We start from the raw sequence: 16,158 nt of genomic DNA, 5'->3' as shown, positions 1-16,158 counted from the left end.
CGTCTGGGAGATAAAGTTCTACGTGTTACCTTCCTGTTCCCATGCTGTCATTCAGGGTTGGCTTTTCTTTCACGCAATGAAGGTTTAATCGACTGCGCTCTAGATTAAGTGGCGTTCTCTGCTCTGCGCAATTCCTTGCCGGATGCTACTCTTTCTGTTTCTGTTTATTTCGCACTTCCGCCCTGTTCACCTATCTTGCGACCTATCTTGGTGGCTGTACCGTGAAGCAGACCACTAATCCGCTTCTGCTCATAATACAGGTGCTCGCAGCAGTCGTCACACACGCGCTGCTTCCCGCCCTGGTTTCGGCTAGGGTGGAATGCGCGCCGTCAGACCTGCCTGGATACCCCTGCAGTGATACGCATGTTCGTTGACTCAACGCCATCAGCGCTTCAAACCTGCCAGCGTCATCGCTGGAACCCTGGACACTTCCAGAACCTTGGACACACCCATCGTCATCGACGGCACCTAGCACACCGTGTATAAAAGAGCGGCAATCACCGGCTGCGCTCTGTGGGCTTGGTGGCTGTACCACGAAGCGGGCCACTAATCCGCTTCTGCTCATAATGCAGGTGCTCGCAGCAGTCGTCACACACGCGCTGCTTCCCACCCTGGTTTCGGCTGGGGTGGAATGCGCGCCGTCAGACCTGCCTGGATGCCCCTGCAGTGATACGCATGTCCGTTCTCTCAACGCCATCAGCGCTTCTAACCTGCCAGCATCATCGCTGGAACCCTGGACACTTCCGGAACCTTGGACACACCCATCGTCATCGACGGCACCTGGCACACCGTGTATAAAAGAGCGGCAATCACAGGCTGCGCTCTGTGGGCTTGGTGGCTGTACCATGAAGCAGACCACTAATCCGCTTCTGCTCATAATGCAGGTCAGTAACCCATACGCCTTATTTGCTAAGAAAACTAGTAATTACTGCCTGGTGCAGCTTACGAGCCCACAGTGTTGTGGCGATGTTGCTATTGAATGTTTAGAAACGATTCGCATCTTGCTACTATTGTCCGGGGACATAGAAACGAATCCGGGACCTGCCAGTGCATAGGCAGTACTTGCTGAATTGAAGAAGTTGTCCTCAGGTCAGGCTACAATAATTAGTGACGTCCAAGACATCAAAAACAAGCTAACAACTACAGAGAAAACCATTACAGATCTAATTCAGAGGATTGCCGATTTAGAGAGCCACTACCAGAACCTGGCTACTTTGAAAACAGATGTCGAATGTATGCAATGCAACACAGAAAAGGCTACTCAACTGGTGCGGGATCTGGAAGCCCGATTTGATGACGCCGAAAACCGCTCACGAAGATGCAATCTGATTTTTTACGGCCTTTCTGATCCTACACCATCCGAGTCATTTGCCGATTCCGAAGAAGTCATAATCCACCACTGCTCCGATCAGCTCAATTTGTCGTTAGATAGTAAAGATATCAGACGTGCATACCGTCTTGGGCGTTACAACACAGAACGCCAGCGTCCCATAATTGTAGAGTTTGCGTCTTTTAAGACTAAACAAATGATCCTCTCAAATGGCTCCAAACTAAAAGATACTGATTTCAGCATTGGTGAAGATTTCTCCCGCCGAGTTCAAAATATAAGAAAGCAACTTGTCGCGTTTGCCAAATCAAAAACAACTAAATTTACTTTGCGGTACAAAACCCTCCATATAGGCCCCAAACGCTATTCTTTTTATGAGTCTGAGCGAACAGTAAAAGAAATCTTCTAGCCACCACGGCGACGCAAGTCGGCACTACGCCGTTCCCAAACATGTGCTCGTCCTAATCTTACGTTTTCGGCAATCTTCACCAATATACGCAGTTTCATCCCGAAGCGAGAGCTCGTGTCAAACCTGGTGTTATCATCTGATAGCAACTTGCTTATATTAGCTGAAACGTGGCTAACAAATGACATTAGTGATAGCGAGGTGCTTGCTGATCTGCCTAATTTTTCCCTCTTTCGTTCAGATCGTAAAAACGCAAGTGGTGGTGGTGTTCTGATTGCGGCAAGCAACCACTTATCATGCACTGCTTTAAACAGTTCATCCGACCTTGAATTAAATTGGCTTATCTGGCGATCCGCACCACATTGCGTGCTGCTGGATGTCTGCTACAGGCCGCCACACAACACTCCCCAATTTTGCCGCCAGCTGAACGCAACCTTGTCTAAAGTAACCTCGCGGTATCCCAACGCTCACATTCTCCTCTTCGGGGATTTTAATTACCCGACTATTAACTGGCATAACCCGGTGCACTCCATAGATAATCGAGCGGATACAAGAGAATTTCTTGATATCTGTTCGAATTTTAATCTTGCCCAACTTGTACTAGAACCTACGCGTGTAGTAAACGACACTGCAAATATTTTAGATTTAGTATTAACAAGCCATCCGGAAAGTTTCTCCTCCATGACTTACTTGCGGGAAATTAGTGACCATAAAGTCATCCACACAGTCTTTAATATCAAACCAATTCCTCGCCACAGTCCGGGAAAGACAATCCGGCTGTACGAAAAAGGCAACTATGAAGCAATAAATAGCGAGCTGCACGCCTTCTTTCCATCTTTTAACGCAACTTTTCAAAGCAGATCTATCCAGGAAAACTGGTCAATATTTAAACAAAAGCTTAACTCTGGCAGATAAATACATCCCGAAGACTACTTTTCATGACACTGGAAACCAGTCGTGGTTCACGAAGTCACTGAAAAAAGTAAAATAAAAAGAAACGCCTATTCAGCGCAACTAAAGCCAATCACAGCACCTGCTCATGGGACAACTATTATGCCGCCGAGAGCTCGTATTTATCAGCTGTCAAAAACGCTAAGCAACGCTTTTACCACGACGACTTGTCGAGAATCCTAAAAAGTAACACAAAGAAGTTCTGGTAAATTATAAACCCTACTAATACGCATTCAGTTACCCTGAATAAAGATTCAGGAGAGCCATTTAGCGATACTGAATGTGCTAATATCTTTTCAGTTGCTTTTTCCTCTGTCTTCACAAGTGAGCCCGATGCGCCCTTACCTATTCTGCCTACAACCATTCCGCACACCATGCCTGTAACCAATGTTTCTGCTAATGGAATAATGTCCTTAATAGATAAAATTAAACTTTCATCCGCAGCAGGCATGGACGAAATAAATTCTAAACTTTTAAAAAACACAAAGTGCATTTCTGCCGAATGTTTATTGTTACTGTTTGCTCAGTCACATTCCACAGGCACAATACCTGATGATTGGAAGAAGGGAAAGGTCGTTCCAGTCTACAAATCCGGTAACAAAAACTCACCATTAAATTACCGTCCTATCTCGCTCAAAAGTGAACCGTGTAAAATCATGGAGCATATCATCTACTCAGCAATCATGAAGTTCCTGGATGGTAACAAATTCCTTCATCCTGCACAACATGGATTTCGCAAAACCTATTCCTGTAAGACACATTTAGCACTCTTTCTTCACGATCTGCATGCGAACCTCGACTTCAAAATCCAGACTGACGCAATTTTTTTAGACTTTGCTAAAGCCTTCGACAAGGTTTCCCACCGACGTTTGATGCTAAAACTTTCGCAGCAGAACTTTCATCCTAACATTTTAAAAAGGATTGAAGCATTTCTAACGTGTCGCTTTCAGTCAGTTGCTGTTAACAACCAGTCATCCCCTTCTGCCCCCGTAACCTCAGGCGTACCTCAGGGCTCGGTCCTAGGTCCCCTTTTCTTCTTAATATACATAAATGACTTGCCGGAACACCTATTATGCAATATCCGTTTATTCGCCGACGACTGCGTTATCTACCACTCAATAACTAACACTTCCGACCAAAAAGCCCTTCAGGATGATCTTAACCGCATTGAAAAATGGTGCGATGATTGGCTAATGACACTTAACCCTAACAAATGCAAGCTTATTTCGTTTCACCGCAGACTTAATCCGTTGCCCTTTTCCTATAGAATTTCTAACAATCCAATAGAGCACATTCATTCATACAAATACTTAGGTATCACTGTGTGTGATTATCCAACTTGGCGGGAACACGTTACTAATGTTATTTCATCTGCAAACAGAACCCTTGGCTATTTGAAGCGTCATTTACGTCACGCAACAAAAGAGGTCAAATTACTCGCTAAAACATCATTGGTAAGACCAAAACTAGAATACGCATCCCCCATTTGGAGCCCCCATCAAGCATATCTAATCGATGCACTTGAAGCCGTGCAAAATCGCGCCGCCAGTTTCATTCACTCCCAATATTCATACGAGGTCAGTGTGACATCCCTGAAATCACTGTCCAACTTACGAAGTCTTTCTTGCCGTCGTCGCGTCGCAACCCTATCTCTTTTTCATAAATTTTATTACAGCTCACTCGGCTATGAACCATACATCTGCGCACCTCCGCCGCGCATATTACATCGCACTGGTCACCCCGTTCAAGTTACTCGTCCACGTGCCCGTACTGTAACCTTCCTCACTTTTTTCTTTCCACGAGCCGCGTCAGACTGGAACGGCCTCTCCCACTCCGCTGCTGCTATCACCTGCCCGTCACTCTTCAACGCCAATATTGAACTTCATATGTCATCGTGAAAAAATGTACCAATTTTTGATTACCCCATCCCTTATGTAATACCCCGAAAGGGGCCTTTAAGGTAAATAAATGAAAAAGAAATGAAAAACATTGCGACGGCACTGTACTCTTCACACCGGCCCCAACTTTTCCGAACGGCACGTGTCTTCCATTGCCATACGCCATACTGACTGTATCCGCTGGCCCCTTCGTACTTCTGGTCTCTAACCCAATTTCTTCATCTGCCGCTCTGCGCCTTGGTGAATCTCAGCATTATCAACCCATCCAGTCTCTGGTATTCCGAGAGGAGAGTGACGATACGTCGCAGATCATCATGATCGCGCTCAGCCCACTTTCTTCAGCGTCCGATTCGTCTTCAACCGAAGTATTTCTTCGCTCCATCGACGCCTATCTTCCACCACCCCTGTGGATGCCGCTCCTCCCTCTCCTTCATGAGTTCCCTTCCGCCTTCGACTGTAACCAAAATTTCTTATACCAAACTTAAGCAGCCACCGATTGCATCGATACTGATGCCAACGTGCATTGCGCCAGCACCTCTATCGTGTGTCTGCAACCGAGCGCCATATCATTCAAGAGAAAGTTGATCAAATGCTTCAGAACAGCGCCATTCAGGCCTTGCGCGTATCCTTCAGTGCTTGTCAATAAAATATGGGTGCATAAGCTGTTGTGTGCATAGGTGCAGACCGGCTCGGCTCCGCAGCGAGGTGTGCGTTGTGACGTCATGTGCCGCCTCGGAGCCCCGCCACGGCGAAATCGCAAGTTCGCGGCCGGTAAAGCTTTCGCTTAAATATCCCTGTACATCTCTTTAATGACTGGCACGAAAGAAGGTGGGAAACCGAAAGCATCCAGTGTGCCGTAAATATACACACGCTCTAAAAAGTCGAAGGCCTTCTCTTGATCGAGGGAAAGAAGATCCTGTGCGCGCAACCGTTTATTATACTTTAGGATACCACGCGTTACGGAGAATAAATTATGTGTATTTCACGACCCGGGATGGAGCAAACCTATACTCCGTTTCATACATAGCTGTCTACACAGCCAAAGGTACGGAAGTAGTCCGTCAAAAAAAAAACTAACAAAATGTGTCACTCCGCCTCGCGTCGTGGCTGAGTGGTACGAAGCGCGGGCATGTTTGTTCATTTTGTGAGGGGGCCCAGGTTCGATCCTCAGCGTAGGTTTGTTCTTTTTTATCTTTTTTCGGCGAATCTCTAGATAGAAAGTCTAAATGCGAGCCATATATAAGTGGCCTTTTTTGTTATCAAAATGAAATGACTTCTTTAATAAGAAGCGTGCTGTTAACTTTTTCCGCAGGGAAACGAAAGTGAAGTGAGAGTTGGCAACGGACGTGCTGAGAGGCGCTGTTTTTCGGTGTTCACGGATTTTTTCGCATGCTGCACACAATGAATCTTTAATTGTGGGGTGATAGAATTCAGTGTGGCTTCAATTATTTTACTTCGCCAGAAAGACCTTCTTTCTTAAGCCTCACAACTGTCCGAGGGCTCACTCCGGTCATCTCGCCCACAATTGCGAGAACGTCACGCACAGTCTTCTCGGGGTGGAGCTTCCTTATGCTTGCGTAGACATTAACTATCACCGCCTTGCAGTCTTTAGAAAACTTTGGAGACTTCACCTTGGAAAAGAGGCGAACAGGAGATGTTTTCGAAGTCGAAGCGGGGGAAGAAAACAAGCGAGCAGGTGACAGCGACGCCATTTTCACAAACAGACCTGCCGGCTCAGCTGCGAAAACCAGATACAGCCGGCGCCTGAGAGAAAGAAAAATCTGCGTCACTCGGTTCTGGAAAACATAAAAGAAAAATCAATCTATTTGCAAAATAAAACACTTCCATCGGTCTACTATAATATCAACTACTGTTCACTTTGCTTGTCAATTCATTTCTATTTTTATTTTTGACGCACTATATTATGATGCGGACGAGGATCGCAAACAGGCACCGTAGCCTTGGCTGCGTAGACAGCTAAGTATGAAACGGAGTATAGTGGCAGGAAATGAGGGACGGGAGGAGAGCCCATAGACAGCAAACGAGTAATTTTGCTAATACTTTGTAATCTGGATTTAGTAAGGTGATAGGGCGACAATGTGCCGTACATGTCGCCAAAGGAGACTTCTTTTGTAGTAAGGATAATGCGGCCTCATATAAATGGTTCAGGAAAGACATGCTAATTAAGTGAAGCAATTTTTAGCGCATCCAAGAAAATGGGGCCTAAAATATGCCCGAATTGTAAAAATTCCTTGGCCCAGGCGCTGAGCTTCGTTTCATGGAGTTCAACGCCTCCAAGACTTCCCCTGTTGTTGGCTAGAGCTATAAGGCCATTGTGAAGTTCAATGGCGACCTGCGAGTGCGAGAAGCCTGCAAAAAATAGGTGTGCGGAAACGTCATGCCGATCAACCAGAAGAGCGACTGAGCATTATCCCTGAAATGGCTGAAAACAGACTAAAGCTACGATGTTATCCAACTGAATACAATTTTGGTCCTTGAACGTGAAGCATAAGTACCAGCGTCATTGTTCCGGCTAAGCTTGCAATTGCTGCCCATACAATTCACCTAGATATCAACTAGCGGCAGTTAATAACACCCCTCGCATTTCACTTTTCGAAACGCATAATATTGTTAGGTCAGTTGTATGCGTGACGCACAAAAAAAAATTGGAAGACGCTTAAGCTTCGCCTTTAATAGCAGGGCATGACAGCGTATTGCAGCATAATAATAATAATAATAATAATAATAATAATAATAATAATAATAATAATAATAATAATAATAATTGGTTTTTGTGGAAAGAAAATGGTGGAGTATCTGTCTCAAATATTGTTGAACACCTGAACGCGCCGTAAGGGAAGGGATAAAGGAGGAAGTGAAAGCAGGAAGGAAGAAAGAGGTGCTGTATTGGAGGGCTCCTGAATGATTTGGACCACCTGGGGATCCTTAAAGTGCATTGACATCGCACAGCACACGTTCACGTTAGTGTTTTGCCTCCATAAAAACGCAGCCCCCGCGGTCGGGCTCGAACCCGGGAACTCCGGATCATTAGCGTGTTGCTGCATTGCCAAGGAATCCACGGAACGCCGTCGTCCTTCGGTGCGACCCCTCGCTCGGGCAATTAAAGGAAAGGAAACAAATTGGTTGACACCGGAAGCAGATCGTAAGGCAACGAAAATGAATGTAATTTTTTTAAGGAAAGAAAAGGACGCCTATCTCATATATCTCGGTGGACACCCGAACCGGGCCGCAAGGAAAGGACAGTGGTGGTGGTGGTTTTTTTTATTAAAATAATAGTAAAAAGGAGGGAAAAGGTTTTTGCTAGCCTCGGCATCTGCCTTCGATACTGAAGCACCTGAGCTGGGCAGCGGAAATAAAGGATAGCTGGCAGAATTGAGAAATGAAATTAAAGAGGTGAGGGGACGGGAAGAAAGAATAAGGGGAAAAGTGAAATGGAAATTGGCTACAAGGGAAGGAAATGACGCCTGTCTCACAATTTTCTTGCTGGACACCCGTACCGCTCCGAAAGTAAAGGACAATTCCTTCCTTTACGGTGAGGTTCAGGTGTCCACCGAGATGCGCCATTTTTCGCTCACGGCCAAAGACGCCGACGACACCGGCTTTTCTGCGACACCAGCTCCATAGCGCTGTCCATTACGGTTGCATTTCGAGCTTTCAGTAAGGCGGCACCGCCATAATGTGGCGGCACTGCCACCCTGTGGCTGCACCACCACCCTGTGGCGGCCTTGCGGCTTCGCAGCCAACCTGTGGCGGCGCCGTCACGCTGTCAAAGTGGTTGGCCACGTGGTGCGGAGCGGCTGCCGGCAGCGCGGCGCCGTGGCTGGTGAAGTTGTTCGCCACATTGTTGGTCACGTAACCAAGTTCCACTCGGCCAGCTGTAGCTATCGAATCACTCCAGTTTTAAGCAGAGATAAACGGACGCCAATTTTTCCTCTCTCTTAGTACAGGTTTGTACTTTGAGACGGACCTGTTGTGTTGTATTCTTTGTTTGCTTTGGTATGCTTAGTTGTCCATGTCCCTTCAATATTGCAAGCAACGGGCTCTTTTTGTTCTCTACTGTATTTTTGCATGAACGTCACTATCTTCGGAATTAGTATATTTTGCCGAGCGAATAAGAAACCGTCGTTCATTCTATAGAGTTAGTAAATTATTATAATAGACGATTGTGCCATCTTTACAAAGCAACTTGCTAGAGTTAGTTTATAATGCATGCATTAGAAGTTAGAATAGGTTGAATAAGGACAGGGAAACGAGAGAAGCCCGCAACATCGGCCTTTGTTGTTTTCTGTCTGTCTTCTGTATCCTATCTGTTTTCGCTGCCAATGGGTCTATTATGCAAGAAAATTTAAGCCTGCAGGGTTCTTTATTAGTTACTAAAGAGTGACCAGTAACAAATCGTCTCAGAAACCCGCAATTATTACCACCGTGCAATAATTGTAAGGAAACGACGTACTTTCCCTAGACTGCCGGAGCAGAGCGGAAACACTTAAAACTCCCACGAGCGCGAAACCACAATGCAGCCACAATTTTTCTGCAAAGAAGGAATTCATGTAACCTTCTGTTTATGAGCAGTTTTCACACCTGGCAGGCTTTGCATTTTTGCTCGGGAGTTTACTTTTCTCCATACTTTTTCATGTTTACAATTCAAACTTGCAATACCCGCAGTCTTGCTACATCGCCGATTTGTGCCTTCTCTAGTGTGAAGCGAAGTGTAATCCATGTCTCGTCCGTGGCGGGATGTTTGCTGAATGAACCTGTACCCTTTCTGAGCGTTTGGCCGATAACCCTGCCTCAGGTACCTGTTGATTTATTGAGACAAAAGAAGCGAGAATAGAGCAAGTTGCATTAACCACTAACCTTCAATCTTGTTTTGCCTAGAGTGAATTAAAAATACCGTTCTTTTATTGTAGAACTTCTATTTGGGCTGGATGGTTCATTTAGATCCAGAAAGAAAAACAGTAGAGCCGAAAAACACACACACACAGTAGAAGAAAGACGTAGGAGAAACGCCAACATCATCTGACTTTATTCCTTGAAAAGCAACCAAATATTCAGAAAATCTAAGCATGTGCAGACAGAAATCTCACGTACGATCAACAAAACCGCTCAAGATATGAAATCTCAGCTTTAAAAAGGTTCACAGATGAATTACTGACAATCCTTTTTCTATTTTTCTGATGTGGTACGCCTCTAAAACCTCTCGTGCCTTACTATCACCGCTCCTGCCCAGAATCTCTATCTCATCAAGTCGTGGTTCACAGTTTTCGCATGTTTGCAATTATCCCCCCCGCCAAATGAAGGTGTGGTTATAGGTGAAATTCAGAAGTTAGCGCTTGTCCTACGTAGTTCTTCTACGGTGTGTGTTTTTTGGTGCTACTGTTTTCCGTTCTGGATCATTTTTTTATTGCTCTATTGGATTTTACAACGAACATAATTAACAGAAAAAGCAAGAACTAAACTTTAATTACATATAAAACTCGATAGAAGATACTGCAAAATGCGAAATATGTTCGGCTGAACTGCAGAATGTCTTTAGAGTTCGGTTTCACGGAACGCTTATTTCAGGTGTTTGTGGCTGCCTTCGGATAAAAAGTCCGATTTCACACATTGTTACCGTGAAGAAAAGTGGTTCGAAAGTGTGACTGAGCTGGTTTGATAGCTAAAGGAGGGCAATGCTATAAGGCGCTCGTGTGCGATATAGTACACGAGTTTGAGCATCCACGACTCATGCGGGAGGTTCGAGGTTAGATCCCCAGTGCCGCCGTGTACCCACCGGTGGTAAAATGGGTACACGCTTTCTTCTGCCTGGTGTTCGGCTGCTTTAGGATGAAATGCTTGGGAAACGGGTCTTTGACCCCCCTCAAGTGGTCGCCCCCGACCGCCTGAAGCAAGGGAAACGGAGAAGTGTGCACAGTGCAGAAATAGACTCCAAAGGATCTGGCCCCAAATCATCGGACACACTTCCTTTCTTATGTAGTCTATCTGTAGCTATCTGTAGCTATATATAGCCATCTGAATCTCTAATACGTTGAGCCTGTACCCAGATGCGTCTCCTTCCTAGCTGTAATTGGTAAACGTAGGGGCGAGGCAGGAAATTGAAAATTGATGGGAAAAATTTGAAGAGAAAGGCTCATAGGAGTGCAATGCCCGCGTGCTTCCTGCTGCCTCTTCTTCGTCTCCATGAATCTAAACGTTGGCGTTACATTTTCAGAAAGCTGAGGGCAGCGAAATTTTGTTGTGATTTCATATATCACTGACTGCCGGGCAGCTTGCTGCTACCGCCATTGCGCGAGTTTCATTTTTTTCGGCGGAACAAAGCCAAATAAAGAGTTTATTTTGAAAACCTTTTGCTATTTTTGTGACTGCTGGACTGCCCTCACCACCAGGTGATATCTCGTGGAGCTGCTTGATCATTACCCCGCCATGCTTCCAGAGGTGGTGTCTGCCACACAGTCCTCGTCAGTCGCCTTCCAACAATCCCGACAGCTACGTACCTTTCGGAGCCCGCCCCATGAATGCCTCGTGGTCATATTGGACAAGTAAGTCTTTGTGGCTGTCTACCATGCCTGCGATGATGACACGAAGCTAAGGAACGTCTTTACTACCCTTGCTGGTGGCTGGTGGTTCGCATCCTGGTCAACGCGAGACCAGATGTAGCGGCCCACAAAAGCCTATAACGTCACAACTATAAGCGCATCTTGTTCACAAAATCAGGCGCGTTCCAACTTTCCAAACGATATATTCAGGACGAAAAGAACCTCCTCTGTTACTTGCCAAGTCATGATTACCCCTTTGTTAATTCCATCGACCAACAGCTTAACCACCAATACCACTCCGGCTTCCGCTTCATCTAGAAGCAATTTATTATCGTCTCCATCTCAATGTTGCATTAACGAACAGTCTAAGCTACCGTTTGAAGTAAGCAGACAATTTCTATTGTGGCAAGTGCTGCTCACTTGAGACTACACTTCACATTCTCTTCGAATGTCTAGCGTAAGCCAACGAGCATGCGTACTATACGAACAATGAAAGCAGTCTGTCACCCAAGTTCCGCTTACAGTGGACTCTATATTAGATTGTTTAGGCTGCTACAAACAGCAGCGACATGCAATGATATTCTTATTTGATTCTTTATATGCTATTTGTGTTTTAGAGAACCTCGATATTGCCCGAACACTTCATCACCCCCGCTGTGCATGCACAGAACTTGACTTCGGTCTCATCCAATGAAGCTATCATGCAGTGAGAAATTGCGGTACTGCACTTCTATAGCACCGTTCTCTCTCTGCTCCCCAATTTCCTCCCTTAGGGAGAGTAGCATGTCAGCGAAAATTCACGCCGGCTAAAATCTCCTTTTTTTCATTAAAGAGCCCTCTCTCTCGTAACAGACGGAATTGAACTCGATTCATCTAGGACACTGCTAGCAGGCGAAAAATGCAGACAGTAGGAAGTCGAACAACGTGCGCGACCTAATTACGGTCGCGCTGCAAACTTGTAGAAAATTGTCTTCCCTGTCCCTCCCGCCAGGTATTTCGTCTGCTGGTGGTAGGCTGTGATCCACTTGTGGCTTGTCTAATCACGATGCGACGTTTATTGAACATCATTGGGGGCAAATTCTGTTCCCGTTTTGGTAATAACTTCAGTGGCCCCACGATAAAGTATGATGTCCTGTACGAAGAACTTCTTTGGAGCTGCACTCATGCGTTGTAAGCCCTGGTGGTATTCAAGATGCGGAGCCTCATGCTCAACCGAGTGAGGCGAACAGATGGGTCTTTCAAGTAAACGAGGCAGTTCGATACTTGCTTGTCGCTGGTGATTTTCGTACAGGATGGGACTAAATTTTCGCAAACACCATTATATTGCACAGAATTAATGCCACTCAGCACCGGGACTCCAGCACTTTTTGCGGGGATCGACAAACTCTTTAAATCTTAACCCGAGGCTGAGGACACGTAACGGCAGTCCCTCAGAACGAAAACATTCAGTGGAGAAGTGCGAGGCAGCTCTGGCTAGTGATCACCTGCAAGATCAACGTAAACTGGTCGGCCAAGCCAGTGTCGCCGCAGCAGCAGCAGAGGCCCTGGACAGAGGGTTCTACCCACAAATCTCACCAGGAGCTCTTCTGAGCAGCAAAAGGTTTTCATCCATCAAGAATTGACCTCTCTGGCGTCGTTGCACGATGGCAGGTTTATGCACCAATTTTCTCTCCCATGTATCGAATATAACTGAAGTTTCACCTCAAAGGTTCTGCACGTCTTTAATATAGGCTTTCTGATTTAGAAGAACGCTATTTTTTACGGTATGGCAGCTTCAGTGGTGTAGCGGATCAGAATATAGCTAACACTTGCTAACTTGTTGAATTGTTAAATAATATGGTGTAGTAAACTCTTAACGTGACCGCGTGATTGAGCTCGTGGTACAGATAAATCGCAGTCGATGACTGCGAGCGAAAAATCCCCGAAAGATTCCCAGAGAAGTGACCTCGGAGGTAGGTGGGCCAGCTAGGTCACGTAGCCTTGTGGCGTCATCACAACCTGTCCACCAGATTGTGTCATCACAAACTGCCCAATATGGCAGGTGACAGTTAAATTATCTATTGCTCGCGGGAGGTTGCTCTGAAGAGCAAGCCGGTTCGCACAAGTCCCACTGCGGGCGGCTCCTGCTATCGCAGGGCAAGGGCATGTCACTTAACCGCTGCACCACAGCGCCAGGAGTAGCATGAGGACTCCCATGGATCTATGAATGTTAAGTAGAGAATGCCCAATTCTGCATATATAGACATTAACTTATTATCTACCATGTCGTACAATTTTTAACTATTATCTTAAGTCTCCTTATTTTTTAAGACGCGTGTAGCCCAGCTTAAGTAATATCCAAGTCGGATTTTAGAGATTTGCAAACGCAGTCACCCTTGGTACTGTGGCCCAACAAATTTTGGATATTTCAAAGAGCTACAGGAACTGCAGAGGTTGCTTTGCTTGCAACCTTTTCCAAAACGTATGCAATTTGGCGCGATATACGCAGTATTCGTCGGGCAATAACGGTGATGGTCACGGAGTTTTTGAAATTCTAAAAACAGATATGGATATTGCTTACCATGGTCTACACGCCTACAGCAACCGACCAAGGCGGCGGTCAGATCTGTGCCGCAGCGGAAGGCGCTCAGAATCTCAGGTTTCAGAGAAACCGCCATTAGAGACTGATGACACGCCTCTTTATAAATAAGGTGCATAATAGAAGTAGATAGGTTAGTTAAAATAGTTTGCAATTAGCCAGCCTACTAGTCAGGACGTTCTTATCGTACTGTGATGCTCTACACTGCAGAGAGTGGTCATGTTGCGATATTTTCCTTTTTCTGCTTTTAGTATACTGCTGACATTTTGTGTTTCTATCTAACTTTTACATCCTCATTATACCATATACGGTTTCAGTCATTCAGCCCTTGGGTTATTATATTCGCATTCATAATTCAAGATCCATAAGGGCAAATCAATATTTATCTCAGATACCTCAAGGGCCTTCGGGTGAGGGCTTAACCTGATGTATGGGCTAACAACCTATTGCTAACAAAATACGGACTCAACGAATTTCTTTAAATGGTCTGGGTTTGCATGAAGTATGGCGGCTGTGGGGAGACTGTTCCTGTCAAGAGCCGTTTGGATAAAAAGGAGTAAAGATTGGTTGCTGTGCAAGCAGGAGGTGGGTAAACGTTCTTCAGGTGGCTTGTGCGAGCTTAAGAACGATGAGCAGGCTTTATAGGACAGTTATAAGGGAAGGTAATTGTGATACATCTTATGATTCAAAGAAACCCTTGCACCTGTACGACGTTGCTGGAGGTTAGGTAGGCATGCATTACCTTCTAAGGAAGTAACACCAGTGGAGTATCAGTAGTTTGAGTAGATGAATCAAACGGCGCGGTTTTGGGCAAGTTCAATACAGTTGGTTAGGATAAGTCGAGCTGGGTGCAGAAAGCGAATGCGTAGCCATATCTCGGCCGAATTAATGTTCTAAAGCTAGTAATTTAACTGCTGCTAAAGCTAGACTTGAATTACGACGAAGGTAGCGAGAGTTCATTTGGCATTATTTGTTGTTCACGTTATGTGGGTAGACCAGTTAAGGGGACCGGAGATTTCAACACCAAGATACTTAATGCAACTGAGTGCGAGGTTTGAGAGGTTTATTTTCTTCCCCTTCCCCAGCGGAGAGTAGTAGCAGGTCAGATATTTATCTTTCTGGCCTACCTCATTGAATTCATTTCATTAAATTTATTTATCTATTTGAGTGGTTGGTGAACCGATGTCATTCCGCGGGGGGGGGGGGGGTGGAGGGGGATGCACTGGTAAAGCTGGCACCTAAGGCTCATGGCGTGAGTCGAAAGGGTGCCCCCAGGTTAAGTAGTGTAAATGATTCAGCCATAACCTCAGATATATGCTGAATGCGGTGAAGAACTCGAGCACAGTCGCAGAACTGTCCCAGTCCTAGCGCATTGTTAATGTGTTCTTGGCCACTGTACGGTAAATGAATGAAGCCACTGTCCCATCGGAAGCCGCCTCCAAGTGTAAGTAGGTAACGTGTGAAGCGTGCAGCGTCTCATACTATAGGGCAGGAACGGGGGTGTCAGATGCGATTGCTGCCGTAGAGTAGGCGTCAAGATTTGTAACTGCGGGTGCCAACGATGATTACGCGTGCCGAATAGGGCTTGAACGTCATGCTTCAGGTCATAGTATAGTCTGTGGCTCGGTGGCGGTAGTGTACAGTGCAGAACAACATCAGCTAGGACACGATATCTCGTACCTAAATACTTGAATACACTGGCGTGCATATACCTGTTCATTTGGGAGAGGAGGCGATGTAAACCTCAAGGGTCCATATTCTTCCTCTCGGTGGTCATTTTAAATGTAACCTCGAGCTGTATTCCCCGAAACAATCGCCGCATAAATCTTCTTGAAGTACGTTACTTGCTTTCAACACTTATGGCGGGTCAAGTAAGCATTCTATAGTTTACAATGCAGTAGCTGGCTTATTATTAGCATCACAGTATATCACTATCAAGAAGAGACAATGTAAACTGTTAGGCTTCCATACACATGTTGTTCTAATGTTTGTGGGCCTAAACATGTGATTCAAAGCAATGGCGCCGAGGGCTTTGTGCAGAATTTCACTCGTGTTGGTGGCGCGAAGATACGAGTTGCTTCCCTTTTATCCTCGACAGCTTCATGGAAGATCTCATAGAATTGAGGTAGGCGCGTCAGTTGTGGTTCGTTTTGTTACAATTGGGCAAGGCAACTGGGTGCCGAGCATGGCTCACAAGAAGAAAAAACGGAGCGACTTTATTTCGCGATTACGCGAAGAATGTAAAAGGCGGGGAAAGTGACCGCGCATCGCTCTTTCGTAGACCACCTCATCACAGAGGGAAACGGCGACCCAGGAGAGCATGCCTGAGGCGGCGTGGCCGCGCCGTTTATTCGCGATTCACGATACAACAATCGCTCCGGACTCTACATAATGTCACGTAGTGGTGACGGCAGTCGAAGCAGCGATGAAGACGGACGAAA

General features: G+C 45.7%; 1 pseudogene; it reads left to right on the top strand.

The window, feature by feature from the left end:
* Positions 1-566: 566 nt before the first annotated feature.
* Positions 567-1,736, top strand: LOC144120297 (uncharacterized; annotated as a pseudogene).
* Positions 1,737-16,158: the final 14,422 nt, after the last annotated feature.

The sequence above is a fragment of the Amblyomma americanum genome, chromosome 2 (assembly GCF_052857255.1).
Source record: "Amblyomma americanum isolate KBUSLIRL-KWMA chromosome 2, ASM5285725v1, whole genome shotgun sequence".
Taxonomy (NCBI): Eukaryota; Metazoa; Arthropoda; class Arachnida; order Ixodida; family Ixodidae; genus Amblyomma; species Amblyomma americanum.
The sequence above is the reverse complement of the archived record's forward strand: the minus strand, read 5'-3'. Positions and strand labels throughout refer to the sequence as shown.